This window comes from Pan troglodytes, chromosome 11 (genome assembly GCF_028858775.2).
Source record: "Pan troglodytes isolate AG18354 chromosome 11, NHGRI_mPanTro3-v2.0_pri, whole genome shotgun sequence".
Lineage (NCBI taxonomy): Eukaryota > Metazoa > Chordata > Mammalia > Primates > Hominidae > Pan > Pan troglodytes.
In genome coordinates this window covers 93,073,697-93,087,801 of record NC_072409.2, presented here as the reverse complement: position 1 = coordinate 93,087,801, position 14,105 = coordinate 93,073,697, and the positions used below count along the sequence as shown (strand labels likewise).

General features: G+C 35.3%; 1 pseudogene; it reads left to right on the top strand.

The window, feature by feature from the left end:
* The first annotated feature begins 1,027 nt into the window (after positions 1–1,027).
* On the top strand, positions 1,028–6,151 carry LOC134807700 (histone-lysine N-methyltransferase SETMAR-like; annotated as a pseudogene).
* Positions 6,152–14,105: the final 7,954 nt, after the last annotated feature.

The window sequence follows — 14,105 nt, the reverse complement described above, 5'->3', positions numbered from 1 at the left end:
AGAGAGAGAGAGAGGGAGAGAGAGAAGTGGCATGCTTCTGTAACAAATACCATTTGGAAGTGACTCTGGAACTGGGTAATGGATAAAGGCTGTACCCTAAAGTGCTCTTCTGGTGATGGCTTAGAAGAGAAGGAGAAGTGTAGAGAAAGCTTGAATCTTCACAGAGATTACTTAAGTGGTCATGATTATAATGTTGGTAGAAATATGGACACGAGAGCTAGTTCTGGTAAGGTCTACAATGGAAATGAAAAACAATGTATTAGAAACTGAAAGAAAGGCTACCCTTGTTATAAAATGCAAGGAATTCAGCTGAATTATGTCTGTGTCCTAGTGCTTTGTGGAAGACAGAACCTGCAGCAATGAGCTAGGATATTTGATGGAAGAAATATCTAAGCAAAATGTGGAAGGAGCTGCATGGCTAATCTTGGCTGCTTATAGCAAAATGTAGCAAGAGAGAAATAATTTAAAGATGGAATTTATAATTAAAAAAAAAGTTAAAGATTTGAAGAAGTATCAGCCTGTCCAGATTGTAAAAAATTAAAAAGTGTGTTAGGGAGAAGACACTAAGGGTGTGGCCAAGTGAACATTTGATAATGACATTAGTATGAATAGAAGGAAGCCAGATACTGTTTAGTAAGACAATGAAAGAATGACCCTAAAGGCATTTCAGATATCTTTGAGGCTGTCATTCTCATCACAGACCCAGAGTGCCAGGCCCTTGAGGGAAGGATGGTTTTATGAGAGAGGCTCATGTTGCCCATGGGACCTCAGAGGTCACTGCCTAGCATCGCCTCAAGGTTCTGCTCCATACATTCTGGCACAGCACTCCTTGGCCTCTCCAGCTGTAGCTTAGATGGCCCCAGGTGGTAAACCTTGGAGACGTCCATGTGCTGCTAACTCTGCATGCACACAGAGTGTATGAACTATGAAAGCATGGCTGCCTCCACCTTGATTTTAAAAGATGCCTTGAAGAGCCTTGGGGACCAGGCAGAGAAATGCCACAGAAAGCTCCCAGTAAGGTGACACCATGGGGCTAAGACCACTGAAGAGGGTCTCCACAAGAGAAAAGCCTTTTGGAGATGTGCGGGTGAGGCTACCTCAAAGAATCCACAATTATAGAGCCACCAGCATGCAATGCCAGCCTAGAAGAGCCCGCATCTACCCAACTCCAATCCATGAGAGCTGCTGTTGTGCTATGCTTAGCAAAGCAGTGAAGGTAACCCCCCAACAACCCCATGGCCTTGGGGACTCAACCCCTATCCCAACATATTCAGGGAGTGGGATATGGATTTAAAGAAGATTATTTTTAAGCCTGAAGATTTAATGTTATTTGCCTTGTTTGGTTTTGAACTTACTTGGAACCTGTTTCTCCTTTCTTTCTTATTTTTCCCTTTAGAATAGGAATGCTTATCCTATGCCTATCTCACACTGTATTTGGGAAGCACAAAACTTACTTATAGGTTCACAACTGGGGAAGAATTTGCCTCAGGATAAATCATACATTGAGACTCACCCGTATCAGATTTAGATGATATTTAGATGAGATTTTAATTTTTTTAGCTGATGCTGTAAAGAGTTAAGATTTGGGGGACTATTACAATGAAATGTATATATTCTGTATGTGAGAAAGACATGAATTTGAGGGGCCATGGGCAGAAAATGTACTGAGTCAGATGAAGGAAAGTTAGAAGGAATTTGGAAGGAATGTGAGTAATGGTGACATAGCTATGACAGCATTCTCTCCCACTTCCACCCTGCTGAAAAGTATAATAATCAGACTCAGTTCAAAAGAAATTGTGAGAAACCAACATTGCAATTCCTAGACAACAAGTCATCTGATTAGGGGTTGGGGGGAAGGTTTGAAGGAGCAAGTTGAGAACTTTCAAACTCTGATATCATGAGCCAGATGATCCCTAGAACAGCCTAGAGAAAGGAAAGAAGAAAGCAAGTAAGAGGGCTAGCATATACATAGGGCTTCCACACAGATGAAAGAACACAGATTTGCAATTGGAAAAACTTCAAATTTCACTGTTTTATTGTTTGTGCAAGTTTAGAAAAAAAAATCCTCCAGGCCCCAACTTTCTCTTTGATAATCTAAGAATAATAGCATTACCCAGTGTTTTAGTGAATATAGTATGAACGTAGCGGGACTTTGATCAAAGTATTCCATTTCCTTTCTCTTCCATATAAGGTAAAAGCCATAGCTTTGAGTTTGTTAGTATTCACTCCAAAACTGAACTGAATATACAGACTACATTAGTTTTCCATAATTACCTGTGACTGACTTTCATTGAGAAAGCATATTTACTAGATGTTTAAATAGTAAGTAGATTCTTTGGCAGCCTGGTGGGATCTTGTATGAGTGCTGGCAATAATAACATATGCCTATTTCTCTCAAAGCATATTGGTGGTGTTTTGAAATACCAGGAATCTATTGTTGTAACACCTCAACTGAATATTGCAACAGGTTAGGCTTTTCACTGAGAACTTATCCTGAGCACATGCATTACCTATTTCAGAAACAAAGAAACCTGTGATGCTGCATTCCATATCACAGTTGTTGATATACAGCTTCTTACACAAAGTGCTCTAGATGGAAGCCAATTGAGGTTAAGAATGTAGGACACTCAACGTAATCTGTAGAAAAGAAGCTTTTACAATAAAGGCAGAGTAGCTGATCTTAACACTAAAAAAAGATGGAAAGAATAATGAAGGACAAAGTGAGAAGGCAGAATTCAATACACCCTCTCCACTCTAACAGAGAAAGCACCTACAGTAAAATACTTCCATGTCTGGTACTTTAAACTTAATATAATATTTTTTCTCAGTTTACAAAATATTTCTTATAACTTACATATTCTTCAACAAATCAGAATGATCTCAAAATGAAATAAGTTGTTTAAGAGGGAATATAGCAGCAACCAAACTATTAAACTACCTTGTAAGCCTGTATTTTGTGGTGATAATCATATTAAAATTCCAAGGATTTGCTGGGGAATTAATGTTTAAATGTTTTTAAAAGTAAGCCCCCATTCCTGGTTATACATTCCATTTCTATAGCTCTGAGTTTCTTAGACATCCTACAACTTAGTAACTCAGGTGATTCTAATGTAAAGTCAACTCTTGGACATCTCTGATTTAGTTTGTTTTATCATTTTCAATTATCATAGAGGAAACATTTGGAAAAAATAATTAAATTGATTAGAGAATAGAAGTCTCAGGCTATTGTTCATGTCCTTGGAAGTAAACTTGAGTATATAGGGCTAGCTGTGGGAAACTATGTAGGCAACAAGTCAAATTAAAATCATGTGATTGGAGAATGGGAGGAAGTCTGAAGTCAAATTTGCACTCTTTAGAATTTTGCCCACAATATATTGTAAGACAAACAACAACAATAAAACAACAATAGGCAAATGAGAAAACTCAAGTTATTTAAGCTCAAATATACAAATGCCACTTACATGAACACTTGAATCATTTCACGGTTTTACGTCCTGATATTTCCACTTGCATTCACTCTTCCTATATCTATGGTTACTGCCATATTTCAGACCCATGATACATTTTACCTGTGCTGCTGAAGTATTCAAATTGATTCTCGTTGTTTTCATTCTCCCCATCTCTATTCTATTCTCCACAGTGAATCCAAAATGACTGTTCCCAAACATCCAATCTGCCATCTTCAAATTCCTATGCCTATCATACGACTATGTGTTCTGACCTCTGCTTATCTCTTGACTATGCCTCTTGTCATAGTCACATGTACACTCCACACTTACTAAATATGTACAGTTTTCAGAACACACCTGATGTAGATTATGTTTTTAACCCCAGTGCCACCACATTCATGCTACTTCCTCTTTCGGGCCTTTCGCTACCATCTGTACCTTCCCTACCTATGGTCTAGTTTACCTTTATTTTTATGAATGGAAGCAGCTATAAGATATCCAGAGAGTTTAGGAGAGTCTTGTTGTAATAAAGCTATTCACTGAGTTCTATTTGCTCAAGGAAAAGCACACTTTAGAGATGCTCTTTTTGCGTAATTATGGTATCAAGTTGGTATTGTTATTGCATGAATCAATGAAGAATAGTCTGATAATGGAAACACTCAATGGGGATATTTGCATAAATGCTCTGTTTTGTTATATTGATGTGAAAAATTCTGATCCTCTTTCATTAAGGTGATTTTTGTAGAGCACTGTGAATCACACACACACACGCACACACACACACACACACACACAAATCCATTTCCATCTACATTCAAATTTTACTGCATCTCAAGAGCCTAGGAAATTTTAGTGTGGGAAAAGAGCTGTAGAGAACCAGAGCTAGTAGCTGTTGCAATTACAAAATGATCAGAACATGTCTACGTTATCAATCTAACTTACCCTCTGCCACTCCATTTTGGGGTTAAAATAGAATTTAAAGAGTCTGAATATTTTGACATGATAGAGGGTTAATCTTTCAGGAAATAAAATTTGAAAACCTGTTCAATGTCTTCACGATGTCATAGAAACACAGAATAAAAGAAGCAACATATTTGTAGGGTAGATGCTTAGTTTTGAATATTAACTTCAAATCAGACACTTAGAAGTTATACGATATTTTAACAGCAATTTAATTTATCTGAACTTTATTTTCTGCATCTGTATGTAGTAAAATTTACTTCACCAAGTTAGCTAGAAAGTCAATGAGAGAGCATATAGGAATGCATTTTGTATACTATAAAACTGAAAAGATTGCACATTAATCACTAAGAGATTATGTTAATATAAAATTCATAATTATCACACATTGTAAGATAATTTTATAATTAATATGACCATGACCAATTATTATCATATTCTGGATTGTGATTCTTGCATTTTCAATCACAAAAAATCAATTACGATAATATCAAAAATTATTGTGGATAAACTCCTGTAATATCATTGATAAAGAAAAAGCATAATGGCAGACAGTATTAGGATAGTGCAAACGTAATTGTGGTTTTTTGCATTGTTGAGATTTGCTGTTTGATATTGGAATACATTTTTAAATGAATGTAGGTTATACATCATTTAACTGTTCATTTCTCAATTTATAATTTTTTGCTAATGACGTCTTGTTATTTATTTTATATTTATTTAGACTATGGAAATGATGTTAGACAAAAAGCAAATTTGAGCAATTTTGTTATTCGGGTTCAAAATGGGTCGTAAAGCAGCAGAGACAACTCTCAAAACATCAGCAACACATTTGGCGCGGGAACTGCTAATGAACGTACAGTGGAGTGGTGGTTCAAGAAGTTTTGCAAAGGAAACAAGAGGCTTGAAGATGAAGAGTGTAGTGGCCAGCCATTGGAAGTAGACAACGACAAATTGAGAGCAATCATTGAAGCTGATCCTCTTACAATTACAGGAGAAGTTGCCTAAGAACTCAACATCAATCATTCTATAGTAGTTTGGCATTTGAAGCAGATCGGAAAGGTGAAAAAGCAGCAAAAACTTTAAAAAATTGTTGTTTTGAAGTGACGTCTTCTCTTATTTTACACAACAATGAACCATTTCTGGATCGAATTATGACATGTGATGAAAAGTGGATTTTATATGACAAGCTGCAAAAACCAGCTCAGTGGATGGATGGAGAAGAAGCTTCAAAGCACTTCCCAAAGCTGAACTTGCACCAACAAAAGCTCATGGTCACAATTTAGTGGTCTGCTGCCAGCCTGATCTACTACAGCTTTCGGAATCCCAGCGAAACCATTATGTCTGAGAAATATGCTCAGCAAATCAATGAGATGTGCCAAAAACTGCAAGGCCTGCAGCCGGCATTGGTCAACCAAAAGGATCCAATTCTTCTCTACCACAACGCCTGACCACATGTCACATAACCAACCCTTCAAAAGTTGAATAAATTGGGCTACAAAATTGCCTTATCTGCCATATTCACCTGACCTCTCACCAACCAACTACCACTTCTTCAGGTATTTCGACAATTTTTTGCAGGGAAATTGTTTCTACAACCAGCAGGATGCAGAAAATGCTTTCCAGGAGTTCACTGAATCCCAAAACATGGATTTTTATGCCATGGGAGTAAGCAAACTTATTTCTTGTTGGCAAAAATGTGTTGATTGTAATGGTGTCTATTTTGATTAATATAGATGTGTTTGAGCCTAGCTATAACAATTTAAAATTCACAATCCAAAACCACAATTATTTTTGTATCAACCTAATACTATAGATTTAACAATATTAAATTACAAAGCCTTTTAATTCAAAATAACAGGTATATATCTTTTGGGTGAACAGTAAAACAGTATATATATATATGTATATGTGTATATATATATATAAAAAACATATATACTGACCATATGTATACACACGTGTGAGTGTGTGTTTGTGTAAACTCCATGCTTGATGGACGGATGGAATAGATCTGTGAGCAACAAAGCCACAGTTACTCAGGAATTCTTGACTTAAAAGTCAGCAGCATCAGTGCTAGATGAATGCCATGTATACATGAATAGAATCCAAAAACCTATCAGCCTAACTCCAAATTTTAATAACTTCCTCAGTGTCCTCCCAGCACTTAGTAATAGGGCCAGTATTGTTTAAATACTATCATTTTTTCATCAATTATTTCTTTTAAGTTTATTGTCTGTTCACAGATACCGTATTTGAAGATTCCAAATTCCTCAATAAAATTAAATTGTTTATTTTTGTTAGCAAAGCAAAGTTCTGACAAAATATTTGATGCCTTATTTGAGGTGTTAGGAAAATGACTGGAATTAGATCAATGGTGGTTTTTATAAAGCAAAACCTGCTATAAATATAGATTAGATTTGCAACCAGATTTCATTAACTTATCAAAGGAGCAGTGGGTCAGCAATTTCGAGACATTTTCCTTCAGAACTCTTGTCACACTCCAAAATTTCTCAGAATGATTTTGGTATTTATATGGGAATTTCAAAAGAAACTTCAAAAGAAAGTATGTGACTAATTCTATATGCCTGCATTTTGTTACCTAAAGTCTGGAGAGGGACATGTAATGTCAGATGACGACATCTCTACCCTCCTTGCCACCTAGGTACAAAACCTCAGTCATCTCTATACATTCTTCTCTTTCTTACTTTTCAACCACTTGACATCTAAATATATATGTATGGTTGTTATCCCTAAAATAATAGCAAAAGTTGTCCTGCATTGAATTTGTAAACCAATCTGAGAATAACTGAAATCTTTATAAAGTCTTCCAATCCATGAAGATGATTTATTCCTCCATATATTTGAGTTCTTTTAAATATCATTCATAAAGTTTGTTGTTTTTAGTTTTACAGGTTTATTCCATGGTACTTGGTATTTTATTTTGCACATTTTGTGATGCTGCTATATTTTGCCTGCAGCTAACCAATGGAAATTACTTAAAATCCTTCACCAAACCTTTCACTTAGGCATTGATAGCACCCATCAGATGGCCAAATTATTATTTATTGGACCAGGCCTTCTCAGAACTATCAAGCAGATAGTCAGATCCTGTGAAGTGTGCCAAAGAAATAATCCCTGTATGCAGGCCATACATTTCAATCCCTGTATCTTTAACCTCCTTGTTAAGTTTGTCTCTTCCAGAATCAAAGCTGTAAAACTACAAATCGTTCTTCAAATGGAGCCCCAGATGCAGTCCATGACTAAGATCTACTGCGGACCTCTGGACCAGTCTGGTAGCCCAGCTCCAACGTTAATGACATCAAAGGCACCCCTCCCAAGGAAATCTCAACTGCATGACACCTACTATGCCCCAGTTCAGCAGGAAGCAGTTAGAGTGGTCGTTGGCCAACCTCCCCAACAGCACTTGGGTTTTCCTGTTGAGATGGGGGACTGAGAGACAGGACTAGCTGGATTTCCTAGGCCAACTAAGAATCCCTAAGCCTAGCTGGGAAGGTGACTACATCCACCTTTAACCACTAGGCTTGCAACTTAGCTCACACCCGACCAATCAGGTAGTAAAGAGAGCTTGCTAAAATGCTAATTAGGCAAAAACAGGAGGTAAAGAAATAGCCAATCATCTATCACCTGACAGCACAAGGGGCAGGACAATGATCAGGATATAAACTCAGGCATTCAAGCCAGCAATGGCTACCCACTTTGGGTCCCCTCCCATTTTATGGGAACTCTGTTTTCACTCTATTAAACCTTTCAACTACCAAAAAGAAAAAAGAAAAGAAAAACAATTAACTTTTTTATATATCAGTTAAATTCATCCATGATGTTTTTTATGTTTTCTGTATTCTTACTGGTCATTTTTCTATTTGTTCTATCAGCTATCCAGGAATATGTGTTAAAGATGTCCACTTCAATTGTGAATTTCTTGAGTTGTTCTTTCAGTTTTGTTCTTTTTTTACCTTATGCATTTTGAAATATTTACCTTATGCATTTGAAATACCTTATGTATTATTTCCTGCATACAAATGTAGAATTGTGGTGTCATTCTTTTGGAGTAAACCATGATCATTACTGGCATGACTTACTTAATATCTAGACATGTTGATTGCTTCAATTTCTATTTTAATCTTAATAAAAATACACCAACTTTTTAAAAAGTATTATGTCTTGTATTTCTTTCTGTTTGACTTTATTGTTACATTTGCTTTTTTCTCTTCATTTGCCAGAGTCTTTGATTGATCAACAAGCTGTTTTAATCTACCATTTTTTATCTCTAACATTTTATGTAGAGCTTCTCTTACTTTTTAGTTATTCAAAAGACGCATCTTTCAATTATTCTAGTCTTAAACGTAAAGATGACTTTTTTCATTTACTGACAATGTCAGTAATCCAAAACTTTTCTATTTAACTCCTTCTACCTTTTATGTTATTGTTGTCCTGAATTTTATTCTACATGCGTTTAAACCTCATAAAGGATTGTTATTGTTTTTATGCAAACTTTTACTTACATTTACCCACATATGTACAGTTTTCTTATTGCTGTCTATGCATTCTTACAATTTTCTACCTTTACATCTGTCATCATTTCCTTCTCTCTATTACTATTTCTTTTTATTCATATATTTTAGCAAAATGTTTTCTCAGTATTTGTTGTCTAAAGTGTCTTACATGGTTTTATTTTATGATGTTCAGAAACTGAGATTACTCAACATTTGGCTACATTTCGGGGGTAAGAGTCTGAATTGGATTCACCATGCTTCCACGGTGTAGTCTTCTAGGTATCCAACTGAAAATCAGTAGTTGCTCTTGATTCTTTTGTAAATGAACGAAAATACACACACACACACACACACACACACACAAATGTTACAAGATTTTTGGAAGTTTTTCCCAGATAGGTAGTTAGTTAAATAATAAACATAATTTAAATTGTTTAGAACAAAACATAGCTCAAGTGATTTATAGTATTTATGGTATTACCATATTAAAATGTGTGAAATTATATATATTTATTGAAAATTTAATTGTACATATTTACTGAAAGCTAAAGCTTCTAATAAAAAAGAATAGAAAATCCCAAAAAGAAAGTATTATGTCTAAGTGCAATTATATAAAACAATAGAATACAGATATATTAAATAAAGATACTATCTGTATATCTTAATTTTATTTACTATTTTAATCTATTTTTATGACTTCCTATTGCCCTATGGAAAATTTTCTCAATTTTAATATGTCATTAATTTATTATTTACTCCAAACATTTATCAATCCTGCTGTTTTCCACATATGTTTGATTTTCAGTATATTGATTTCTTTCTTTAGATAACAACTTTTTTTCACACTTGACATTTTCACTAAATGAAAATTTCTGTTGTTATTTGTATGATTTCTATTCTTGCTTTATATGAATAATAGCTTCTTTATCTAATTAAATATGTTTATCCTGCCTATTTTATATTATTTCCCCACCTGTTCCCCAAATATGGTGGTATATGAGGGTATAAAATGTTATATAATAATTAATCTTTTAAAATAATAAATAATCTTTTAAAATAATAATAATATTTGAACTCCTCAGATACATAGCTATTTTGGCTTGTTTAGGTCTATTTGAACTATTCAGATGTATAGCTATTTTGGCTTGTTTGGGTCATAGTCCCCAGTGCCATGAGCGACTTTGTTTGCTAATATCTATAAAGGAATGGCTGATGGCAAAACCCCAGTCTGTCTCAGTCTTGGTGAGTTCAAGGAGATGAGAGAGATTAATCCTTAAAGTAGATAAACTGAAGCACAATAAACTAAATATTAATAATACCAGTTTGCTTTTCTTTCATCAGTTTCATCTTAAAACTCATGGAGAAGAAGCAGCAAAAAGTGGCAATACTGTCAGACTTTAACTAGCAATCTTGAGGAGCCAGATGTACAAAACACAGAGGGAAATGATTGAGTAAATACTTGTCAGTCATGTTCAGCCTTTACCTTTCTCATTAACTTTCAACTCCACCTTCCAAATCAACCACATAGATGCCAACCAACTTGACTGTTGGTGTCAATAGATTAAATTACAGGGTATAATAATCCAAAGGCAGTGCAGGGGAAAGATTAGAGAAAAAGAATTTTCCTTTAACATGTTTCTCTCATTAACGCCTCTGGTTTTCCCTGACTCCTCCAATCACTCACCTATCCATGGATCCATCACAGTTGTATTTTGGGAATTAAGGAGGTCTGGTATCCATAAATACTTTTGATTTTATAGTTTCTAAAGGGATGTCAAGAAATGTTGTCAACAATGTGTAATACATCACTATATTACTTGAATTACTTGAATTTATTTCCATAATTTTTATATTTGTATTGTTACTAAGTATTTTTTGAATCATTCACTATAATTTTATAAAAATAAAATAATGCAGTACGTATTCTTTTTGGTCTGACTCTTCACTCAGCTTAGTTATTTTGAGGTTTTCCGTGTGTGTGTGTGTGTTTGTGTGTGTGTGTGTGTGTGTGTGTGTGCACGCATGCACGTTTAGTAGAAATGGGGGTTTCACCATGTTGGCCAGGCTGGTCTCGAACTTCTGGCCTCAAGTGATCTGTCTGCCTCGGCCTCCCAAAGTGCTGGGATTCCAGGCATGAGCCACCACACCCAGCCTATTTTGAGTTTTATTCTCATTGTTAAACATATCTATAACCCACTCTTTGTGATTGCCAAGTAGTAGTTCGTGGTGTAGATATATCACAATTTGTTTATTGTGATAAAGTTGACATTTTAGTTTTCCTCATTTTTTTGGCTATTACAAATAAAGCTTAGATAAACATTTGCTTCTAAGTCTTTGTTTGGATATATCTACTTAATTTCCCTTGTGCAGATATCTAGAAGTAGAATGGCCACCTCATAAGATAGGTACTTGTTTACTTTTTTAAAGAAACTTTCAAAATATTTTCCAAAGTAACATTTCACATTCACATCAGCTGTGGATGAGAGTTGTAGTTTACATACCTCCTGACCAACACTTGATATAGTCAGTCTTTTATATTTTACATATTCTAACCAGTGTGTGTAGTAATTTCTTACCAATGTAAAGGGGAGTTTATATATTATATATATAATACAAAGGGGAATATATATAATATATAATATATATGGGAATATATATATAGGTATATATAGGAGTTTATTAAGTATTAATTTAAATGATCACAGGGCCCTGCAGTAGGACCTGTCTGCAAGCTGAGGGGCAAGGAGAGACAGTCTGAGTCCCAAAACTGAAGAACTTAGAGTCTAGTGTTCGAGGGCAGGAAGCATCCAGCATGGGAGAAAAATGTAGACTGGAAGGCTAGGCCTGTCTCACCTCTTCACGTTTTTCTGCCTTCCTTATATTTGCTGGAAGATGATTAGATGGTGCCCGTCAGATTAAGGGTGGGTCTGCCCTCCCTAGCCCACCAATTCAAATGTTAATCTCCTTTGGCCACACCCTCACAGATATACCTAGGATTAATACTTTGTATCCTTCAATCCAATCAAACTGACATTCAGCATTAACCATCACACCAAGTATGGGCATAGTTTCAAAAATTCCTCATTATCGATTTCCAGTTTTATTCCATTGTGGTGAGAAAATATGATTAATATTATTTTATTATTTTAATGTTTTAAAACTCACTTTGTGATCTAACATATTGTCTATCCTTGAGAATGAGCCATGTGCTGAGGGGAAGAATGTGTATTCTGAAGCCATATGATAAAATGTTCTGTAAATATCTATTCCTTCTGTTTGTCCTACAGAGCAGATTATGTCCAATGTTTCTTTGTTGATTTTATGTCTAGAAAATATGTCCAATCCGTAAAGTGGGGCAATGAAGTCTCCAGCTACTATTGTAATGAAGTCTCTATCTCTCTTTGCCTCTGTTATTTGCTTTATATATCTGGGTACTCCAGTGTTGGGTGCCTATATTAATTTAAAATTGCTATATCCTTTTGCTGAATTGACCCCTTTAACATTAGTGAATTTCTTTGTCTCTTCTTACAGTTTTTGTCTTATAGTTTTGTCTTAAAACCTGTTTTGTCTGATGTAAGTACAGCTACTCCTGCTATTTTTTGGTTCCCATTGGTAAGGGATATCTTTTTCATTTCTTCATTTTCAATCTATGTGCGTCTTTACAGGTAAGATATGTTTCTTGTAGGCAACAGATGACTGGGTCTTTTTAAAAATCCGTTATGCCACTCTATGTCTTTTGATTGGAGAAATTATTTCATATACATTCAATGTCATTATTGATAAGTAAGGACTTAATTCTGCCATTTTGTTATTTATTCTCTGGTTGGTTGTTTTGTGGTCTTCTCTTCCTTCTTTCCTTCCTTCCTGTCTTCCTTTTAGTGAAGGTTATTTTCTATGGTGGTATAAATTAATTTCTTGTTTTTTATCTTTTGTAAATCTATTTTATGTTTTTTAATTTTTTATTAGTTGAGTGACCTTATTTGAGGTGAGGAATTGAAAATGAATGCTGGTGGTGGGAGGAAATGATAGAACTTGAGATTACTTAGGATTAAGTGAACTGGGTTCAAGTCGCAATCCTGCTACTAGATGAGAAAGTTACATCAAGGAGGTATTTTTTTGTTTTTGTTTTTTCTTTTCTCTGTCATCTTCATTTCCTCTGCTGTTAAATTAAGGAATCATCCTGGGTAATCTCCACAACTCCATCCAGGCCTATAATTCTGTGCCGAGCGCCATGCATGGGTAGGCTTGCTCAATATTTATTTGTAGAATATACACAATTTTAAATCACAAAAGAAAATCCTGACATAAAGAAGCAAATTTGTTTGCTTCTTTCTACAATTGGTACCTTTCGACAACAGAGTGACTCTTTTAATTTCCAAAGTAATAGCCATTTATAGACCAAGAAGTGAAATTAATCAACAAGCAGATGGTTTGGCACATCCTCTCCTTTCCTGGTACTCAACTTCTTTTAACTGCAGTGAAGTCTTATTTGCTTAGGGACTAGGAGATCAACCTTAAGCATCCCAACTACCTATTGGGTCAAGGCCACTTAAAGGGCAGATGACAGCCAAGGTAAACAATTCAATACTCCTCAAGCATATTTTTTATTTGAAGTATTAGCCTGATGTCTTGTTTTCTTTCCAATGGACTTTCACATAATCTGATTCTGATTACTAGTTGCTGAGAGAATATTGAGGTTTGACTTTTGTTCCTCAATCTTGCTCCTAACTGTCCAATCTACTGCTGTAAAGCATGCCATTTCACGTTCTTGAAATTTTATTCTCTTCTATTTGCAAAATGAGGGGCACTTCTCTAGTCCCCAAGAATGATTCATTCATCCTGGTGTGTGGACTCTCACATTATTATTTACTATCTGCTGTGAAAAGCACACAAAGTTCTTGGCAAAGCTGGACTTGCAGGAGTCCTATCAGCAGGTTGAAAGAGGGAGACTTGACGACTGTGCCCAAGACATGCTCTGCTTCTCACTCCTTCTCTGGTAATGTCTTTGTTATGACCCTGATTTTTGGTTCTTATGATAGTGTTTTTTCTGTGTAGATACTTGTTAACTTAGTGTCCTTGCAAGAGGAATAATTGGTGGAGTTTTCTATTCCACCATGTTGTTCTGCCACTCTGGCCACGTGACAATTCATGACCTCTAAAATTCCACTAAAAATGTATT